The 17599-nt window shown below is 38.7% G+C and overlaps 1 protein-coding gene across 4 annotated transcripts in view; it reads right to left on the minus strand.

Annotated features, from left to right (window-relative positions):
• Nucleotides 1–17599, minus strand: part of ZMIZ1 (zinc finger MIZ-type containing 1) — a 224665-nt gene that overhangs the window by 65628 nt on the left and 141438 nt on the right. The gene's annotated exons all lie outside the window — the stretch shown is intronic.

A 17599-nucleotide genomic window follows, 5' to 3' on the forward strand; every position in this document is an offset into this window, starting at 1 on the left:
CAAATAGTCTGCACACCTCCAAATATCTCAAATGGACAAAGAGGGACACTTTCATTCTAGGGGTGTGAGTGGGGGTGTGGCCAGGGGCGTGGCTGTTCAGAGAAATTTTAAGTGACTTACTGATAATGATTTATGCAACGAAAATCTAATTTATAACAAGAATAATGCATCTTATTTACACAGAGTGATTTCTAAACACATTTATTGAGGTTTAAATACACTGTATTTTTGCTGTGGAGCTCTGTTCCCTCTGGAAAAGAGGGGCATTAGGATAGAAAAGAGGGATAGAGAATTGTGGGCTCATAATAAGGACTATCCCATCTAAATTAGGACATTTGGCAGCTACGGGTCTCTCCTAGACCACAGCACTTACTGCCATGTTCACCACTGCCTCTGAAAAGAATGTCAGTGCAAGAACTGTTCATTGAAAGCCTATTTCAACGATTTCAATAGCAGAGCCGCAGAATATAAGTATAAGATCGCTGTGCGTAATACCAAGTATTGCCTGTAGTGGTGGACACTAGAAAGGGGAAGACATCCCCTGGAGCGATGACGAACGCTTTACCATCTGCAAGTCCCAAGAATGACTAAGTTTGTCAGCTGCCAATGTAACCTGCCGCACTGCATAGTGCCAAACGTAAAGTTTAGTGACGAGGAATAATGGTCTATAAACCATTTTTTTTCCCTTCATGTTTTAGCAAGGCCCCTTTTACTTCCAATAAAGACACATTCTAACTCGACCGTATACAGTACAAGTCTAGATGATTTAATGCTTTCAACTGGGTAGCAACAGTATAGAGAAGGTCCTTTCGTACTATCAACATGACAATGTGCGTTTATAAAGAGAAAAGTACATGCAGAAACGATTTGCAAAGATCAGCGTTGAACAATCTGATTAACTTGCATAGTTCCCTGTATTCAACTTTACCAGCACTGTAGGAATGAACTGGAATGTGAAGAGTAATGACCCAATGTTGCCAACCTTTCTGCTAACACCTTCGTTTTGTGCTTTTCTATATTGATGTCACTGGTGCATGGGATCCCAGTTACGATATGCCATGCGTTTAATCATGTGCGCATGTAGCACAAAAATTAGGAAGTGTGCCTGGCAGGGATTATGGATGTAATAACTTGACCGGAGTGAAGGTTTCACTTGCACCACACAGCTGAATGAACACATTGCGATTTCTGCACATACACATGTAGTTCTCTGACATTCTGAGCAGTCCCAGAGCTAAGTGCCAGCCCGTTCCATGCACTGATAAGGGTATCTCTAAGCCCAGAGGATTAATGTTTCACCCAGAGAGTGCAAGAATCCCCCTCAAATGAGAAGCATGAAATAAGTTATCTTGCAAACAAAAGGTGGACATCGCAGCATGGTGCAGCTTGTAAATAGAGCTTATTAAAAACATCTCAATCACATTGGATACCTAGTCAACTCTATTATATTATATTTCATTTCAATTTAGCGATTTATAAAAATAATATATATATTTATTTGTTTTTTCTCTTTGTACAAAGAAGGTTGTACGCGATCTGAAAAGGGGAGGAAGTTTAATGGTAACATCAAGAAAGGTTTCTTTATTGAAAGAATTGTAAACACATTGAACAAGCTCCCATCAAAGGTGACAGACACACTAATATAATTCAAAAACACTTGAGATTGACACCCTGCTGTCCCAGACAATCAAAAACCATCAGGAATAAAGCCTATAATCTTACATAGAGAATGGATGGACTGCCTTATCACATTTAAAACCTTTATTTCAATTTAGAGTTTGCATGAATGACGTACAGACTACTGCCATCTTACGGAACAAGATCACAACAACATTGATAGCAGTCTAACTACCGTCAGACGTCACCATAGAAAATGTTACATTGCTTTGGTTATGATTTGTGTGTCCCTATGGCATGATATATATATTTACCTTTGGAATAAAGTATGACTAAATCTGAAAAGGTTTCAACCACAATATCCTCTAAAAGATGATAAACCATCTGTTTATCGTCTGAAAGATCACCTCTAAATCTTGGTTCTAGTCCAGTTGAGAAGGATCCCTACTACAGGGCCTAAAACACATACAGACAAACCAATTCTACTTGTAGAAAAGGGAATGACTGCAAAGAGCTGAGCATATGCATTTTTGCTGATACACATAACCACACATTTGAATCAGGTTATATTTTAGGAGCAGGGGCTCCCAGAATTTGTTTGTGCTAAATGTCCGCCACAAAAAAAAAAATGAAGATAGTATCGGGCACGCAGAATAGAACTGGGTCTGCTCTTTAAAACATGCATCTAGTTTTATGGCATTTTTACTTTAATCTACCATTTTCCACAGCAGGAGAGATCCCTTCCACTGTGAATCCCCCAACACGAAGATTATCTCCTGGTGAGCAAGCACTGCAGACCACTAGTTAAACACTCTTCTAAAGAAATTATTACATAAACACTACCCCTGTGCTACTGCCTCCATATCACATTACTCCCCAGGGGCCAGGAGGAAAGACACAACATAAGACTCTAGCATTGATTGAAAAGGTGCAGCCATCAGTTCTAATCCTTCTGTATGTATACATGCGCACACACTGAGCACAGATCCCTGCCACTGATATATTGCCTACTGTCTGCATTCCGAAGAATGGCCTTGGTAGTTGCTAGGGGAGGTGTGCTTGGCAAGGGCAGAGTGTTAGCTCTTTGAGCAACAGACAAGCAGTAACCAAAATGATACATTTGCAAATGCATTAAAAATAATAAAAGATTACATTTTTGTTAAATGAAAAAAAAAACAAAGAAACAACACAGCCCCCCTTTTCCCCAATAAAATAATGTTACATTTTCAAGACACCTACCATAAAATGAATGCTCAACCTACGGTTGCAAGTAATCAATGGACGAAAAGCAGTCTGTTTTATTTCTAATGGCCACAAGGTAGCAGATGTGAGGTAGGCCAATAAGCAATTTAGTCCTCATAATTGCTCCTTGATATTTGCATTGCCTATTCTTCAGAAAGGTGTCATCTATGAGTTTTTGTCAGCCGTTCCCTACGTAAAACACTGTAATGAAGTATGAGGGAATATGGAAATGCCATAAAATAAGGTGACCCACGCTCCCATGCTGTATTTCTTTATTATTTGCTAAAATTAATTTAAAAGATTTCGGCTGCATTTGTTTTACTAGATTTGTCTTCCCTTTTCACAATTGCAGTTCTAGAAATTTGTGAGGATGTTTAAAATAATGGGCTTCAGACCCTGGTTTCAACTTCCGGACTGTTTATTGGCTAGTCTTGCTATGCAAATTAGCCTAGAGATCAGCTAACAATCACGTTACAAGTAATGAGAAAATAGATTAATAAAGCAACACTGGTGGTCAACACAAAAAGTAGATCACTGTGAACCACATACTGTCTGTATAGAATCTTCAATACAGCATGAGTGGGGAAAAGGCATGCATTGCAGTTCCGAGGCTATTATAAGATTATTGCTTTTGCTATAGTACGAAACAAATGCCGACTCTGAAATCATTAATGTCTATATGGCAGATAAGTGCTGGAAAGTTTCCTAGAGAGCAGTAGTTTGAAAATCCTCAGTGTATGTACTGGCCAAAGTGTGCTGGTTAATTCTCCCTTTCTAACAGTAGGTGTCTCCCTTTTCCACCAAAGCACATTTCAAGCTCTGCTGCCCAGACAGCCTCCTCTATGTTCCTTTAAGCCTTTACAAGTCCCTACAAATCCTTTGCTGCTGCTTCCTAACAGGGAGCACTAAAGCTGACAGTGTCTGTCTGACCTTGTGGTTATTGATTAACTATCTCCCCATTCCCTGCCATCTTTCACACCTCCAGGGCTTGCAAACAGAGAGCTTAGGAGCAGCAGTCAAACACACTGACAGCCACCAGCACACACACACACACACACACACACACACAAAAGGTGATCTTATACACAGATGTACAGACCAACACATACACAATACAAATAGAAATAACACATGAGCGCAACAGGATGGGAAAGGAGAAAGACGGGAGAGACAGAGCGGAATACTGCAGAGGCAGAGACGATAGAGAGGGGAAGCAGAAAAAGAAATATCGGTGGAAAAAAATTGGGCAAGTGAGATAAAATAGGTGGCTGACGGCAAACGTGGACCATGAACGAATCAAGATGAAAAGCATTCATGAAAAAGCATGCAGAGAGAATAGGTCAGAGAGAGAGAGAGAGAGCACATAGGTACACCGAAAAGCACCTGGCTGCGTAGGAGAGGCAGTAAGAGTTACTAAGGGGTGCAATCTAAACTGGGAAATATTTAACCAACCTGCAAAGACCAAAACAAAGAGGCACAGACAGAGCTATAAAGGAACAGGAAAGAAACAGTATTTTTGACCAAGAGGAAAAGGAGTAGCAATATAGAAATGAATCCTTTTTATGTTATGGCTACGGCCTCTGCAATGCACACAGTGGTGTGAAACAGTGGATAACCCCACCACCAACATAACGAACAATTAGCAGAAATTACAACATGTTAAAACATACAGACAAAGACATACATCAGTCCTTTACAGTCTATTTCATTTATTTAAACGCCAACAAGCTGAACTTCAAAAAGCACTCACTGGGTTAACCACGCTGCTGACAGAGTGACAGTAACGCATTACAGCATGCCAGCATGTGTGCGTGGGCGCCTGTTGGGGGGATCCCTATGCTACTGTTACGATTCTCAACACCCACTACCAACGTGACATTTAAAACAAGTCAACGAAAATTCAAAATGATCCTCATGCTTTCCAGAAGCGTGGTTTGGAAGCATTTAATAGATGAAGAATAACAGACCAGGGATCAGAAATGGAGACAACTCCCTATCATCATTTAACGTGGGCACTGAAAGGGCATATTAATAATTAGTACAAATTAAATAAAGTTGCAGTGGGCAGAAAAGTGAGGGGGGAGTGAAGGAGGGGTGTAGACTGTTGCACAGAGTTCAGAAAGAAGCAATAAACACACACAGAGGTTGCTATGCACGTGTCCAAATACACAGCATTAGTTTCACAATGCAGCTTTGAGAAAACTCCCATTACAGGGTAACACCAAGTACCATAACTTCAGTGATTTCAAGTGGCCATGGTGCCTGCAAGGGAACGCTGTAAATGTGGAGTTTAAACCCTCTGCTGCTGGAGGTGTAACTCCAGCTCTGGGATCATTATTGGGAAACCAGAGTTCTTGTCTCGCTAATGTCAGTTCTGTGCAACTTTATTTGCCAGAAAATTATCCATCATTGGCTGAGAGCGGTCAGCTGATGCTTTCAGCCAATCAATGTCAACAACCTCGACTTCTGTGGCTCTAAATAAGTACCCATTGTACAGCGCTACGGAATTTGCTAATGCAATATAAATAATAAAATAATAATAATAATAAGCTGGAAGCGCGTCACTGAACCACCAGGGAGCATCAGAGACCTGAGGTGTGTTATCTGAGGCATTATGACAACTACAACACTATGATGATTCGAATAACCCTTTAAGGGTGGAAGGTTCTGAAAGTGATTGGTTTATCTGGAACCAAAGCTACAAAAAGCTGTGTTGAAAAGCATACTTTACACTCACTGACATGTGGGTTATAAACATAGACAAGAAAAGCAGCCAATAGGGCCTAATTTGTCTGTCCCAACCCAGAATCAATCTCTGCAGTGTAAGCCCTGTTTGCAGAGGATCTGTGTGCGAAAGCAACACTACGGCCTTGTCCAGAATGTGTAGCCTTGTTTCTTCTGACCATCCAGGATCTGAAGTGGAGGGTTTTTCCTTTTTATTTATATTACTGCTATTTTCTTTGTTTAGAAAACAAAACTAAGTCTTGTTTATTAGATTCTTTAAAGAATCCGGGGGTGGTGTTGCCGACTGATAGAAATAGTCTTAATTACACAATGTTTACAATAAAATAGTCATTTGAGACTTGACCGTCTTTTCTTAGAATGTGAAAAACATGTAATTGATTTGTTGAGTAATATTTAATAATTACTGTATCAAACCTGGTGCCCACATTGCTTGAAATATTATACATCACTAATGCAGGTGAGGTGGAGGTTCCTAAACCGGAACTTCTGTTAGCTCTCCTGAACTAAGCCTTGACATTCATAGCTAATAAAGTCCTTTAATTCTCAGAAATTCCTGTTTATGAACCTGTGCCAGCGTCTTGAAAGGATTGACACCACTCCGTTCCAATACCAGGGATAGGCAACATTCTGCACTCTAAATGCTGTGGACCACATCTCCCCTGATGCCTTGCCAGCATTATGGCTGTAAGAGCATTAAAGGGAGACTTTGTGCATGACATCTGGAGTGACGATGGTTGCCCTATACTCATCGAGCCAGCACTAGGAGTGTTGGCTAGGGAGTAACCATAGCAACCACACCACATGTGCTGCAGTTTCTATGTTGGAGACTCTGAGGATTGCCTGTAGGAGGTCTTTTCTGACCTCCTCAGTCAAATATTAGGCATAGAGGAATATTTCAAAGAAAGTGGGCAAGGGACCTGTTTTTAAAAACGTTTTTTACTCCTTATCTATACTATTGTAAGCGTTTATGCCATCTCAATGAATAAATGGAATTTACTATGGATTTAAAATAGAGCGAGCTGTGTGTACCATGACAGGTACACTTTAACCATCAGTGCAAAGTAACAGCTACCTAACACAGATTAATTCATCTTCATTGAATCAGTCTTTAAACTGCTTTAGGTTTGAAGTTCTAGAAAGAAAACAAAAAGTTTAAACAGACACTTTCTTGATGGTGGCAAAAATGTAAAAAAAAATAACTTTTAAAACATACATAAATAAATAAACAACAGCAACAACAAAACACCCCACACAAGCCAGGAGAAACAGCTTGTGCGAAACTCCTGTTCTCCTCTTTAGGGAAGAATATTACTGAAGCATAGAAATTGGTTCATCACCAGGCACATCTGTAGCTGGGTGTGCAGGGAAACAGGAATTATTCTGTTGCCAATGTGCAGGGAATGAGATGGCATACCTTACAATGGGGACTTTAAAATGTTACCTGCAGAAAATGTTAAACAGTATTACTAAGGGGAACTAATGAAAAGCCTTGACTATCTTTAACACTTGGTTCTAATTACATACCTAATTAAAAACAAATACTTTTATTATAGCAGATTTCTCATGTTACAATATTTACCTTTCTGGAAATTAACCCTTTGGATGCAAAAGAGGGGCTATTAACCCAGAAGAAGGATTAAATCTATAGGCTAACCCTTTGATTATTTCCACTGATCAACGCATTTTCGCTTCACCATTCTAATCTTATTTTTTATTTTTATTTTTGCATGTAGTGATTCCATTGACTGAAAGCTGGACATGTCACAAATTTCAAACAAAGTTCATAATTCTGGTAAGTTCTTCAGCAAATACATGACTGCCAAATGCATCCACTAAAGGACTTGCATGACTATAATAGAGTTGCCTAACTTTTTTTAAGAGATCCAAATTATGTCCACTTAAATTACACAACACCCAGTTTTGGAACCTGACCAGTTAAGAACCACTGATCTACTTCGATACTAAGGAACAGCTTTTCACTGTAACTTTTTTATGATCTACAATAATCCATTAGATCAATTTCCATCTCATAACCAGTGTTACATTTACATTCAAGTTAACTGCACTCAGTCTTCACCATGGAAATTGGCATCACATCACAGACAATAGGTGGTATAGCCATACATAGAGTTTTGGGTGCCTCAATTAGCACTTAGAATACTAAGATGTGTCCTTTTGAGCTCTAGAGAAAGAGCTTCACTGATAAGCACATTTAGATTTTGTCTAAAGAACAAGCTTTAAAGATTTTTGCACCAAACCATTTTTGCACCAGTCTCCACACAGTGTCTAGCCTCAACGTAGATAAACTCACTTATTACACCTGCTTTCTAGTTTCTCCCCCCCTTTCCCCCCTTACATTCTTTTGCTCCCTCCCACCAAATTTACTATCTCCTCCCCAGTTGCAGAAGACGAACCAGCATAAACATTGACAGTCCCACTGCAAACTTAACTGATCTCTGTCAGTTTATTAAAGATAGCTCGCAGGCAAAAATGCTAATCCTCCCACAGCTTCAAGCAAATGATCCATACCTAAAAGCTGGCAGATCATGCACAGTCAGTCTAACTACTGCCCTGACCACACAAATTTCAAGCCCCACTACAGCTGAAAAAAGCTCCATTCATCCGCTCCTGAAATCCACTCATCTACTCGTCCCTCCCCTTCGCCTGTGCCTCCCCCTCTCCCCACCCTCCCCCCCTTTTGTGGGTTTCTTAATTCTTTCTAACCAGTGTCTGGTGAAAGCCAACCGATAGAGGCTCAAGTACCATTTATAATTAGAAAGGCAGCAGTATGCAGAGATTCTGCCATACAGTGTCTTGTCTAGGTATGCTATATTGGCCAGTCTTGTGTAGCTATCTAAAGGGCAAAATAACAACTAATATTTATATCAGCAACACTCCGTTTTGCTCCAGTTTCAGTATACACACATGCCTATAAAGATCCTGGGTTATGCAAGCATGGTACCATGAAAAACATAGAACAGTTTAGAATACTAGTTAATAAAACCAAAATACTTCAGACTACAGTTCCCACCTAAGAAATGTCAGATGAATTTTCAGAATAAATGCTAAGGAAAAAGAATAAATGAAAGAGGAGGAGAGGGTGGAGAAAGTAAAATATAGTAGAGAAATATAAAAAAAGAAACATGAAGGTACATAGGAAGAAAGGGTGATGGATGTGAGAGACAAAGATGACATTAAAAAGTCAGACATTTAAAAAGCAAATAGTAAGGGTTACCCAAAGTATCAAAACCACTAGAGCCCGCTGTAATGGTTTTGATGCTAGGAGTACCTTGGGCCCATTTCCAGGTTATGGAGCACACTGTTTTTGCAATGTTTTGCCCTCTTATCTGGGTCCACCTGTGGCTAGTGGTGACTTTCGGGTTCTGAAAAGCTGCAGAAGCTGGAAGCCGTTTCTGCAATCTGTTCATGTGCCGAGAGCATCAGCTGACCGCTTTCAGCCAATTAGAGTTATGCACAGGAATATGCACAGAATTTACATTAACGGGGTGGCTTATACGTCTTTATGACACTGCAGCAAAGGGGTTAAGCTCTGTATGTGCAGCAACATGTTACACAGACCCCACCCACAACGACCACTTCAAATATCTGAACTGTTCATGGTGATTGGAGTAACCATTTAAAGACAGAGGAATGTAAAATACGACAAAAGTGAAAAGAAGAGAAAAGAGAAAATTGTAAAAGGAAATATAAACGTGAAGTAAATGAAAGAAAGAAAAATGGACGTTAAGCCAAAGGTAAACAGGGGAAGAAAAAAGAAAGAAGGAAGGGGAAAAAAAAGAAAATATACAGAATGTGTGGAGTGAATGTAAATATAATGAACCAAAAAAATTGAAACAAAAATAGTAAATGAAAATGAATGAAAGAACAATGAAAAGTGAAAGAGAAATGTGTAGAAAGAATTTTAGAGATAAAACAAAATAGTCACTATAAGCGTAATATAACAAATTGAGAAAAATATGAGAGGGGAAAAAAGCGAGAAACACAGAAATAAAGACTCTAGAGAGAAAACAAGAGAGGTGAATTGTCAACTGTCGAAGAGATGTAAAAAGTTGAGAGGCTAGGCAATGAGTAGTTAGGTCTAAGAAAATGAGACCGAATAAGACAGAAAAGAGACCTGCATAACCAAGAGAACCAACTGTGTGCTTTAATTACGCCAATCAGGCGCTTGAAGAAGGGATCTTCTTTCTTTGGCTCTTAGAACATTCCAAGCAGCCCCAATTTACAATAGCTGTGCATTTCTTTTACAAGCAGTGCTTTAGATTAAGTGGCAGTTGCATATTAATTACAGAGTTAATTAATTAGGTACTATCGTGTAATCATGTTGTAATTCATTGCTTTACTCTCAAGTGTATGAAGCAGTACTCAGAGATGAAAGAAAAGTAACGAGTCATATTTCTACCAATTATCATGTGGGCTTTCTTACGTAGGGACGCTACAGGGGGTCTACTTTCACCCAGCGTTCAGATGTGATCTGTGGACTCTATGACAAGGGTTAACAACATCGTACAAAAAGCCAGCTAACGCTACTTGCAATGCATCGCCAGCTTAATAATCTATTTATATTGCGACAACCGTTTCTATAGCGCTGCTAACTACTTTAATGGTATTATTAGAGTCTCTTTTGCAGACAGAGACAGTCAAATAAAGCAGATTGTGAGATGCAATGCTTTCCTGGCACCTGTCAAATGCATGTGGGTGTAGGAGTGTCTATGTATATAAACAAGAAGGATTATAGTACATGGAAACAACATGTCTCTCTACTTATACAGCTCTCTACTTCCTTAAAGGGGATGGATGGACCAGGAAGCATATTCTGAGAATACCAATATCTACCGGTGAGGCAGGAGGGACAAGGGAGGTTGTTACTCTACTTGGCACAGGGATGTAGGGTGGTAGACAACATGGCCAAGTGCTATATTATAAAGTCGTTAAAGGGGAAACATGGGGGGATCTCTGTTGCTGTTTTTGGAACCCAACATTAGGTCAAATAATTATGCTCTTACATTACTGTGTCTTATTTGTCATGATAATAGAGGGTAGTTTTACGAGTACACTGTGTATCTGTTTATTAAAGTCAAGGGTGGTCATGAGTCTTATCAGAGATTATAAGTCATTAATTTGGATGATATTATAACAGCTCAGAACATATTGGATGAAATTTTAGTTATTTATCATGGAACAGTCAAGGGATTTCCCCAGCACTTGATATGAACGGCAGTTTACCAGCTGTTATTATCTTAAACCCATTCAATACGAACGATGGCTTTAAAAACCTTGGTTCATCCTGGTACTTGGCTCAGTCCCATGTTAGATGGTGTTTACTCTATGTTTGCATACTAGGGTAGCTCTACCTGCAATATCCAAATGTCATGTTGATGCATCATATTTACAAGTTGCTGTGATGTTGGGAGTGTGCCTGGATGTCAATTTCTAGATTAATGTAAGTGATAGACCATATAACAGAAAACATAGAAACATAGAATGTGACGGCAGATAAGAACCATTCGGCCCATCTAGTCTGCCCAGTTTTCTAAATACTTTCATTAGTCCCTGGCCTTATCTTATAGTTAGGATAGCCTAATGCCTATCCCACGCATGCTTAAACTCCTTTACTGTGTTAACCTCTACCACTTCAGCTGGAAGGCTATTCCATGCATCCACTACCCTCTCAGTAAAGTAATACTTCCTGATATTATTTTTAAACCTTTGTCCCTCTAATTTAAGACTATGTCCTCTTGTTGTGGTAGTTTTTCTTCTTTTAAATATAGTCTCCTCCTTTACTGTGTTGATTCCCTTTATGTATTTAAATGTTTTTATCATATCCCCCCTGTCTCGTCTTTCCTTCAAGCTATACATGTTAAGATCCTTTAACCTTTCCTGGTAAGTTTTATCCTGCAATCCATGAACCAGTTTAGTAGCCCTTCTTTGAACTCTCTCTAAGGTATCAATATCCTTCTGAAGATACGGTCTCCAGTACTGTGTACAGTACTACAAGTGAGGTCTCACTAGTGTTCTGTACAATGGCATGAGCACTTCCCTCTTTCTACTGCTAATACCTCTCCCTATACAACCAAGCATTCTGCTAGCATTTCCTGCTGCTCTATTACATTGTCTGCCTACCTTTAAGTCATCAGAAATAATCACCCCTAAATCACCCCAGATACCTGTTACAATCCTCCCCAAGACAAAGTTTCACGATACCAGGTTAATATACCCAAATTGTGGATACCACATTTTTAACAGGAAAGGTTACATAACATAACTAGAAAACAAACAAAACTTAAAACATGCCTGCCGGTGACACGGACGTGATTTATAGAAGCGCTGTGCAGCGGTCTTGAACTGTGCACACATGCATTAAAATTCTTCCTGAAAAGACTTTCCATACACTGATCTGCCACAAGTCGTCCCCAGGTAAACAACACACACACACTCCAAGCCTTCCACCTAAAAGAAAATGTGATTCATCAGACCAGGCAACCTTCTTCCATCCGGTTCTGATGCTCATGTACCCATTGAAGGCGCTAACGGCGATGTACGGGGATCATCGCACTCTGACCGGTTCATGGCAACGAGGTACAATAGCAGCAGACTGCGATGCACTATGTTCTGACACCTTTCAATCACGGCCAGCATTATGTTTTTCAGCAATCTGAGCTACAGTAGCTGTACTGTGTGATCAGACTAGACGGACTAGCCTTCGTTTATAATCACGCTACTTCACTTTGGGGTCTGATAACACAGAACATTATTTTGTCAATTTTATTCAAGAGTGTAACACAGTACAAACCAAACCTGAATACTTGTCACACAAGACAATGCAAATAATCCATCACTATTGAAGTTTACAGAAGTAAATCTGTACCACTGAGGGCTTCTGTTGAAGAAGTTGAGAACGGTCTATATTAAAGTTTCTTTTTTTTACCTCTCAATTTTTGTTTCTGGTTCACAGGCAGAAGGAAGAACTAAAGTACCAGACCTAAAATGTAGATCTGCTCATTATTCCAATAAGCAAATCATGTTTTAAAAAAACATACAGTGCTAAAGTGTGTATTAAGGGAACATAATGCCATAATAGGGCTCTGAAAGCATCCATAAAGAAGCCCAATAATCAACATTTTACTTTAAAACACCTACTATGAATGGTCTATGAAATGAAGCTAAAATTTGAAATATGTTCTATGACAAATGCTTCCTGAAGGCCTAGACAAAGCTATTCTATTTACAACACTAGAAAAAATCATAGCATCTCAATGCAAGAAAGAATGGCATGTAACCTTAAGTATGACTAAAAGAGTAATTTAGGGGCCCCTGACGAAGTCTTCCAGACGAAACGCGTAGGGTGGCAAGCTTTATTTCACTTTTGAAAATTATTTTACTGTGGACTCTTTTCATCCACTTTTGTCTCCTTATCCTGGCGGTTTCATCTGTACCTGGTGGCAGACAGCGGATGTATATATTGATGAGCCTTCTTCATACACAAGAAGAAAAGAAGCACTTGAAGAAGACTGGTTATACCCTGCCTTTTTTACTTCTATGTTTGTGAGTGTTTTATAGTTCCCCTTTTTTATGTTTTTAGCTCTTTTGTGTCTGCACTATTGGTCTCCCTTTGTACTTTTAGGTCGTGCTATTTATGGTTTTATGTTTAAGATATTGAAGACATTGAGGAGTCTTTGCACTTCCTATTTCTGGGTATTTATATAAATGTTATATTTTGCCTTTGTAATAGCCACAGAGGGTTTTTTTGCATTCTGTAGTGCAAATCACTTTTTTTCTGTGAGTATCAAACCTACCTCGACAATGCTGGAATGGTCAGTGTACATTCTGTACAAAATATGAAGAGAGAAGTTTATATAATTTAGAAGTCAGGCATGCAAATTAAATCAATCCATATTGTCTTCCTGTGGGTGTAGGAAGTGGTAAGTGCTAATCAGGCGTCTCTAGTTTTAGAACTATAGAGAAAAGGGTGCTGATCCCAGAGCGCCCTGGAGGGGCTTTTATTGGAGATAAACATTGAACTTCAATTCATTAGCTCCAACTTATGTATGTGTAATATTTGTATCTTATAGAAGTGGCTTAGGGGATTCCACTCCAGGTGTTTTTGAGCTTATTATCAATTTCTCCATATTGTGCACTTGTTTTAAGACATTACGCAAATGAAGGAACTAATTAACTAATTGGTGTTCTGACAGCCACAAAGTACATATTTATTATTTTACGACTGTGCGACTGAAGGTGCCCCACTGCAACATGATCTTGTTTTGTACTTTTGTACAGTGTGCCCATGATACCCGATGTATTTATAGCTACTCTAGTAATATGAACAAAATGGAGACAAAATTAATTTTGTGCATATTAAAGGGTTACCCCAACCACCATCACTAATTCAGCCCATTGTAGTGGTTATGGTACTATAAGCACCCTTGTAATAGGGCAAACCCATTACACTAAATACTTCCCCCCCCCCCCCTTACTAGTTAAAAGAATGTTTTCGAAATGGAAGAAAAATGCCTCGTACTTTTACAGAGGGATCCCTAAATATGCCATTTAATCTGCAAACATGGTTACTCAGTCTCAGAGTTCAGGACTACCACTGTTGCAGTATATACAAACATACCTTTCCAACATTCCCCACGTGGCATAATTGTACAAACCTTTGCTTCTTTTAAAGAGGCAAAGGATAAAGAAACTCAATGCTTTTAGTTTTATTAGGTGGTACCCCATTGTGCAAGTTAGAAGTTAGGTGCCGCCATGACTGTAAAGATGTGCCCAACATGCAATAAAAGTCACAAAACCAAGTGAAAAGGCGCCAATGTGGATTAAAAAATAAATGTAACATTTTATAGTAACACATTTGTGGTTAACATTATGTGTGGGTTAGCACTAGTCAAAAAAGTTTGCAAGATACCTTCTGTATCCTGTAAAATATGGGCAAAAGAAGTCTATTCAGCTATGTGATTTTATAGCCAAGAATAATGAAACACAATGTTAATAAGAATGGATCAACATTGAATCTGGCACTTTTCCCAGTACTGTAGAAGTCACAGACAGAACTTTATCCTAGGCAGAACAAATCATAACAAACTTGGACATTTGCCCTGAGTAATGTAGCAACACTGCAACATAAAATGCATCAAGAGTTTAATTTAGAAGGGTACTGACAGACTGTACCAGTGTGAACTCCACCGCCTATCACCTGTGTGCTGGTTGACTGGAGCTTTTGTCCATCAATGGATGGGCCGCTCAAAACAGAGAGCACACATAATGTTATTTCCATAAGTTTGGTAACAAACGTCTATCGCAGAATGTACTTGAAAACTAGAGAAATCGAAATGCATATTTCCACTTAAAATACATTACTGATATTATTACAAAGTGAATATGTTTGCCCTTAGACAACGTCAGAAAAAGACCACAAACAAAAATTAAATTAAAACAAGGAGGCTCCATATAACCACAAACAGAAGACTAGAAAGGATTCAAGAGTGAAACATGCGTGCTCCAAATAAGGCTCTTCCAGTAAAGTTTAATCTTTTCTACTCTCTTAATTTCAATTAAACTCTTAAAAAAAAATTAATTTTCTTGGTGGTTCCCTCTTGCAACTTGTTCCATTTTGACACAAGTAAACATAGTTTTAGTGATAATAAACAAGCTGAAACATTGTACAGTATATGTTGGACTTATCAGTCAAAACCTTGCATCCTTACTGACCAGCGGAGAAACACTGTTACATAACCAATACTGTTGATTGTAGAAAGTCCTACACGGATTAGTCGTATAATGTTTTAAAACAATTGTGTACTGAAATGTCTAATAAGTTTTCTTATATCATTCTTGGAATTGCTATTTGAAGTGGAACTGTCATTGTGAATAACCTGTTTTATCATGTAAAACTCAAGAAAAATATATAAATGGGGGGAGGGAGAGAGAAAAAAGTATGGAGGCTCAAATTACAAGTGAGCTGTTATAAGTTTTAGAAAGGAATGCATGCTTTACAGGGGAGTCATGCCTAACTGCTACAGAGATTGCCTAGAAACACAGGGTTATTTAATAAACTGTGATCTGTCAGAAATTAAAAACGAATTATAAAGTTAAGGTCAAAACAGCCAATTAGGAAAGATTTTCTAGGTCAGCTATGCTTTTCAATTCGCCTATTTTGGTCTAAAGCTGAGAAAACCGTCAATTTGTGTTTTAGTGGGAGGACAGAAATTTGCAGACTAAAGAACACACACACACCAAACTTCTCACACTGTGATGGTTGGTGTACATGTATAGGCTGCAAATAAAGCATTGCAATTAAAATGTTTTTATTACTAAGCCATGTATCAATATCCTTTCTATGATTAAACATATTTGAGTGCTATATATATGTAAAATGAGTGACATTGGGCTCAGATCCACCTTGACCATTTGGGTAATGCTGTACTTAGACCATAAGACTTAAGATAATATCTAAACGCAGTTGTAATGAGAGTGCCCATTAGAATCCTGCACCGGATCTCCGCAACGCCATCAAAAGTACACTATCCCTGCAGATGTGAAGCGGCTGTCGCTAGTAGTTTCTGTCTGCTAATTATGTATTCTCCCCGGTAGCACCCTGTATTCACACACAGACAACGTGAGACCAGGGAGCAGAATTAATTACAATCTGACATATTCCATCTCCTTCTCGTGCCTCCCAAGATAATGTTTTTTTTTCCCTGTGTTTCTATAATTAGCTGCTGGCTTGATCATTTCCCCTTCTATTGCAGCAAGGGCACCTTGATTCCAACTCCCCAAATGTCATATTGATATATGGTTAAACTGGCACATAGCAAGAAGAAACCTCTCTTATCGCATGGCTCCAATTTTGATGATAGGGAGATGTTTAGCTTTCCTCTCAAGAACTTTGTCTTGTGTCCAGTTTTTATTTTTATTTTATTGGATTAAAACGTCTCCTGTAAGAAAAAATAAAGGCAACAACTCCCTCACACCACAAAGTACACTTTCAGTATTGAAACAGTTAAAAGTGGGCTCCTTACAGAAAATGCAATTTGCAGTCTGTCTGTAAGCATCTATCAAGCCCGGGTAATCAAATGAGTATTTGTTTTACATGTGTTTTTCTTTTTAGATATAGTGCCATGGTTTCAGTGCTTTAACCAGTGGCTGACAAACCCAGTGCTCAATAAATGTATCGATGTATGTCTCAACACCAGATGTTTCAGAGGCTGATTACAGAGCGTTTCGAGGCTGTGGTATATATCCTTCCTTCCAAGTAACATATCCTGTTGACCATGTAGATGTAAACCTGGACTACCAAACAGAAGATTGTACTGTACATGCTGGAGAGAGGCAGGGGGCTCTTGACAAGTGTCAAGTGCCATTATAGTTATTTATCAACACCGCTAATCGATCAGGCCTCTGCTGCAGTCACTCAATAATAATTCAAACACAAACATACTGTCTTCAGGTCAGGTTGGCATAGCACCAAACTTGTATTTTCTTTCTTTTCCTAAGCATCAATCTATCTCATAATTCTTTCTGCAATAAGAAGCTTATATCATATCACAGAGATGTTCTAAAGTTAAGATTATTTAGATTTAAAGAGACAAGCTAGGAATATTATCCCCTAATGTAAAATTCAGACAATCTTGAAATAAATATGTGTCTGGTTTTCATACCAGTATATGTGGAAATTGTACTCTGTTTATACATTTATTTCCAGGGGAAAATAATCTAAGCAACACAATCACTTTGTATTTTTTTTTTTGTTGTTGTTAGGTTTTAGATTTTGGGGAATAGATGCTGGCTTTGCAACCTTGCAGATCAAACTGTGCCATTTACATTTTGCTATGCCCACACCAACTAAGGTCTATCAGACAAAGAGCCAACAGGTGCTTCCAACACAGGCCTAGATTTTATATTTTTAATAATATTTAATATTTTTGGAATACATTTTGATTTAATCCAGCATCCTAAAATTGTTTTTAAATGA

This window comes from Pelobates fuscus, chromosome 10, assembly GCF_036172605.1.
Source record: "Pelobates fuscus isolate aPelFus1 chromosome 10, aPelFus1.pri, whole genome shotgun sequence".
In the NCBI taxonomy this organism is placed as follows: Eukaryota; Metazoa; Chordata; class Amphibia; order Anura; family Pelobatidae; genus Pelobates; species Pelobates fuscus.